The sequence below is a fragment of the Chiloscyllium plagiosum genome, chromosome 15, assembly GCF_004010195.1.
Source record: "Chiloscyllium plagiosum isolate BGI_BamShark_2017 chromosome 15, ASM401019v2, whole genome shotgun sequence".
In the NCBI taxonomy this organism is placed as follows: domain Eukaryota; kingdom Metazoa; phylum Chordata; class Chondrichthyes; order Orectolobiformes; family Hemiscylliidae; genus Chiloscyllium; species Chiloscyllium plagiosum.
Window position 1 is genome coordinate 55,076,557 of NC_057724.1, and position 5,673 is coordinate 55,082,229.

A 5,673-nucleotide genomic window follows, 5' to 3' on the forward strand; every position below is an offset into this window, starting at 1 on the left:
AACAAAATCAGAAATTGCTGGAAAAACTCTGCAGTAGTGAGTTCTGAAGAAATGTCACTGGACCCAAAACATTAACTCTGCTTTCTTTCCACAGATGGTCGTTGTAAGCATTGGAAGGGAAACGGATGAAATTCTGAAGGGAGCATGTAGGAAGTTAGGCAGGAATTTAAAAAGTAGCAACATCTGAATTACTCCCAGTGCTATGAGCTAGTGAAGATAAGAATAGGAGGATAGAGCAGATGAATGTATGGCTGAGGAGCTGGTGCAGGGAAGAAAGGTTCACATTTTTGAATTGTTGGAGTCTCTTCTGAGGTAGACGTGACCTGTATAAGAAGGACGGATTGCACCTGAATTGGAAGGCAACCAATATACTGGCAGGGAGATTTGCCAGAACTGCTCAGCAGGATTTAAACTAGTAAGGTAGGGGTGGGACCCAGGGAGATAGTGAGGAAAGAGATCAGTCTGAAACTGATACAGTTGGGAAAAGGGATAGATCAAACAGTTAAGGCAGCTAGGAACAAAGCAGAGAACAAGGTAAGACTGAAAAATTAAACTGCATTTATTTCAATGCAAGGTGCCTAACAGAGAAGGCAGATGCTGAAAATGTGTTGCTGGAAAAGCGCAGCAGGTCAGGCAGCATCCAAGGAGCAAGAGAATCGACGTTTCAGGCATGAGCCCTTCTTTAGGATTCCTGAAGAAGGGCTCATGCCCGAAACGTCGATTCTCCTGCTCCTTTGATGCTGCCTGACCTGCTGCGCTTTTCCAGCAACACATTTTCAGCTCTGATCTCCAGCATCTGCAGTCCTCACTTTCTCCTAGAGAAGGCAGATGGCATGGTTAGGAACATGGGACTGGGATATCATTGTAATTACAGAAACCTGGCTCAGGGATAGGCAGGACTGGCAGCTTAATGTTCCAGGATACAAATGCTATAGGATGACTAGAAAGGGGGGCAAGAGAGAAGGGGGAGACATGTTTTTGATAAGGGATAACATTATGACTGTACTTTGGGAGGATATTCCTAGGAATAATTCCAGGGAAGTTATTTGGGTGGAACTGAGAAATAAGAAAGGGATGATTACCTTATAGACTATAGACCCTCCAGTAGTCAGTGGGAAATTGAGAAACAAATTTGTAAGGAGATCTCAGGTACCTGTAAGAATATTAGGGTGCTTATGGTAGGGGATTTTAATTTTCCAAACACAGACTGCCATCGTGTTAAAGGTTTAGGTGGAGAGGAATTTGTTAAACGTGGCAAGAAACTGTTTTGATTCAGTATGTGGATGTACCTACTGGAGAAAGTGTAAAACTTGACCTCCTCTTGGGAATTAAGACAGGGCAAGTGACTGAGGTGTCAGTGGGGGAGCACTTTGGGACCAATGACCATAATACTATTAGTTTTAAAATAGTGATGGAAAAGGATAGACCGGATCTAAAAGTTAGAGTTCGAAATTGGAGAAAGGCCAATTTTGACAGTATTAGGCAAAAACTTTCAAAAGTTGATTGAGGGCAGATGTTTGCAGGTAAAGGGATGGCTGGAAAATGGGAAGCCTTCAGAAATGAGGTAACTTGAGTCCAGAGACAGTATGTTCCTGTTAGGATGAAAGGCAAGGCTGGTAGGTGGAGGGAATGCTGGATGACTACAGAAATTGAAGTTTTGATCAAGAAAAAGAAGGACGCATATGTCAGGTGTAAACTGCAGAGATAGAAATTAAACATAGAACAGTACAGCGCAGAACAGGCCCTTTCCCTCGATGTTGCACCGACCTGAGAACTAAACTAAGCCCATTCCCCTACACTATCCCATCATCATCCATATGCTTATCCAAGGACTGTTTAAATGCCCCTCATGTGGCTGAGTTAACTACATTGGCAGGCAGGGCATTCCACACCCTTACCACTCTCAGAGTAAAGAACCTGCCTCTGACATCTGTCTTAAATCTATCACCCCTCAATTTGCAGCTATGCCCCCTCATACACGCTGACGTCATCATCCTAGGAAAAAGACTCATCGTCCAGCCTATCTAATCCTCTAATCATCTTGTATGTCTCTATCAAATCCCCTCTTAGCCTTCTTCTCTCCAATGAAAACAGACCCAAGTCTCTCAGCTTTTCCTCAAAAGACCTTCCCTTCAAACCAGGCAACATCCTGGTAAATCTCCTCCGCACCTTTTCCCATGCTTCCACATCTTTCCTGTAATGGAGCTACCAGAACTGTACACAATACTCCAAGTGAGGCCGCACAAACGTTTTGTATAGTTGCAGCATGACATCACGGCTCCGGAACTCAATTCCTCTACTAATAAAAGCTAACACACCAAATGCCTTCTTAACAGTGCTATCAACCTGGGTGGCAACTCTCAGGGATCTATGTACATGGACACCAAGATCCCTCTGCACATCCACACTTGCAAAAATCTTTCCACTGACCCAGCATTCTGCCTTCCTGTTAATCTTCCCAAAATGAATCACCTCACATTTATCTGCATTGAACTCCATTTGCCACCTTTCAGCCCAATTCTGCAGTTTATCCAAGTCGCCCTGCAACCGACAACATTTTTCCACATCGTCCACCACTCCACCAACTTTAGTGTCATCTGTAAACTTACTAACCTATCCACCTATGTCTGCGTTCAAGTCATTTATAAAACTGACAAACAGCAGTGGTCCCAAGACAGATCCTTGTGGCACACCACCAGTAATTGGACTCCAGGCTGAACCACTCACCACCACTTGCTGTCTTCTTACAGAAAGCTAATTTCTAATCCAAACTACTAAATCACCCTCAATCCTATGCCTCTGCATTTTCTGCAAAAGCCTACCATGTGGAACCTTATCAAAGGTGTTATTGAAGTCCATGTACACCACATCAACTGCCCTACCCTCATCCACATGCATGGTTACCTTCTCAAAAAACTCAATGAGGTTTGTGAGATCGAGTGATTTCTTAGGAGAGTATAAAGGCAGTCAAAGTATACTTAAGAGCGAAATCAGGAGGGCAAATAGGGCTAAGAAGTGTCCAAAGGAATTTTATAAATACATGCAGGACAAAAGGGTAACTAGAGAGAGAATAGGGCCCCTCAAAGATTAGCAAAGCAGCTCATATGTGGAACAGCAGGAGAAGGGGAAGATACTAGACGGTGCTAGATAAATTTAGTATATCTGGTCAGCATGGATGAGTTGGACCAAAGGGTCTGTTTCCATACTGAACATCTCCATGACTCTATGCTGCCTGACCTGCTGAGTTTTTCCATCAATTTCTGATTTTAATTCCAAATGGAACTTTTCCTCAATTCTTCAGAACTTGCTTTAGAATCATGCAGAACTGAAGAACCAGACCTCTTTTATAGAGTAGTGCTCATGGGGTGCATGGTTTAAAAAACCTGTCTTGAAGAATGATCACCTGATAGCAAGGTGATGGCACAGTAGTATTATCACTATATTTGCAATCTAGAAACCCGGGTAATGTTCTGGCAAATTGGGTTCAAATCCTGCCATGGAAGATTGAGGAATTTGAATTCATTTTTTATTAAAAGTCTAGAATGTACGACCATGAAACTTTTATTGATTGTAGGGGGAAGAACCCATCTGATTCACGACTGTCCCTTAGGGAAGGAAATGTATCATCTTTGCCTTATCTGACCTACATGTGACTCCAGACATACAGCAACTCTTAACTGCCCTCTGGACAAGTAGGAACAGACAGTAAATAATGGTATGGCCACAATAGCTCATCCGGGTAATGAGTAAAGAAAAAAGCGAAAGGGTGAAATTAATAAAGAAACTATAAAACACTTCTACATTGAATTTATTATAGTATGAGCATACAATATTTAGAAGACTTGATGCAATCGCAGAAAATTCTGGAGTTTTAGGAAAATGCAAACATCACATCTTTTAATTTCATAATGTCTGCTTAGCAGGTTGAAGTCTCATTTGGTACATGGGCAAACTGATTTACTTTCTATATAAACAAAGTTTCTAACTGAAAAGGAAACCACATACAGATTAATTGCACATCCACAGGGATCTTTGTGGTATGTACAGTAAAATGTAAATGGTTTACAGTGTATGAATCCCTCACATGTTTATGCGGGAGGAGTTTCACAGAAGATCTCCCAAATTACAGCACAGCAATCAGGAACCTCCTTAGCCTTGGACATTGTTGCAATTGTCAATCAGTAAGCAGTGTTTCAGTCAAGCAGCTATACAGGTAGTTTATTAAACACAATTTGGTTGTAAAGTGATCAGTGAATTGCAGACCTTTTCTTTAAAAGTGTACTGTTGTTTGCTGTTACGCGATTCCATCCCTGCACTAGCTGAACAACAAAACCCAGCCTCAGGGTCATCTGTCTGCAAAATGCAAATTCAGTGTCTTCAGTTAAATCAGGAATGCAATCACCTCTGCAAGCTTTAATTGTAGTTTACATGCAGAAACAACTTTATTTCAAACCACGGGAAAATCTTGAGCAGGCCTGGACTTCCATGTCGCTAGCACGTGGTCAGTTGGCTCGTGTGCTTTCTGGTGGAGAGCTTTGTGAAAGGTACAGTGCTTCAGTGATCTGAGTGTTAAAGTGTGAAATTTACTGTATAATTTCATTAAAATATGATTTTAAGATTTACTTAGACTGTGTTATCATTTGTGTTAGGCCAACTACTATTTTTGTTTCAATTTTTATTGATCCATTTGGTGGTTTACCCTAATTCTGTTTTTCCCATAGGCCCCATTATTTAGATTGCACAATTTTCTGTAACACCAAGTGGCACGGGAAAGCAACTACCATGTTATAGGAGAACTACCGGTATCTGGACAGATCACATGTTGAAACTTGAAATATCTTGCTTTTCTAAAACACATTATTTAATGGAATGTGGGCATATCTGGCATGGTCAACATTTCTTGCCCATCGTAATTCTCTTTAACAAGGTGATGGTGAATCTACATTTTCACCCACTGTAGTCCATCTGGTGCAGATACACTCACAGTACCAGCAGCCTGGTACAACTGAGTGAGCTTCTAGATTGCAATTTAGAGTCAACTACATTACTGTGGATCTGGGCTCACATGTAAGCTAGACCAGGTCAGAAGAATAATTTGATTTCCGATATGGCATCAACTAAGCAGGTTTCTTTTAGAAAAATGATATTTCATAGCACTATTAAGACTAACTTTCAATCCCAGATTTTCCAAAATTAAGTAACTGAATTAAATTGTACCAGCTACAATGATGAGATTGGAACCTGTACCCCCATGGCATTAGTCTGGGAGTCTGGATTAGAAATCTAGCAACGTAACCACTATATAACCAATTCTTAACTATGGCACAGGACTACGAGGAAAGCACACACACACACAAAAAATGCATTTTAAAACGAACCACTGATTAGAAAAGTGTTTTTGAACAAATTGAAGAGTAGATAGTTAACATTATTTCTGCACACACTGTTAAAAGGTCTATACTTAAAAGCTTCTTTAAGTAAAGAGCTACCCTTTAGGCTTAGTTGATTTTTTTGTATCTGCAAATGCTATCTCACAAAACCGAACGCCTTTTTCTATCACAAGCACTTGCGGCAAATTTTACCCATTAACCACCATCGTTAAATCACTCATGTTTCCGATTGTTCGATTTATATGCAGAGCCGATTATAGATGATTCGATAACACAAAAGTGG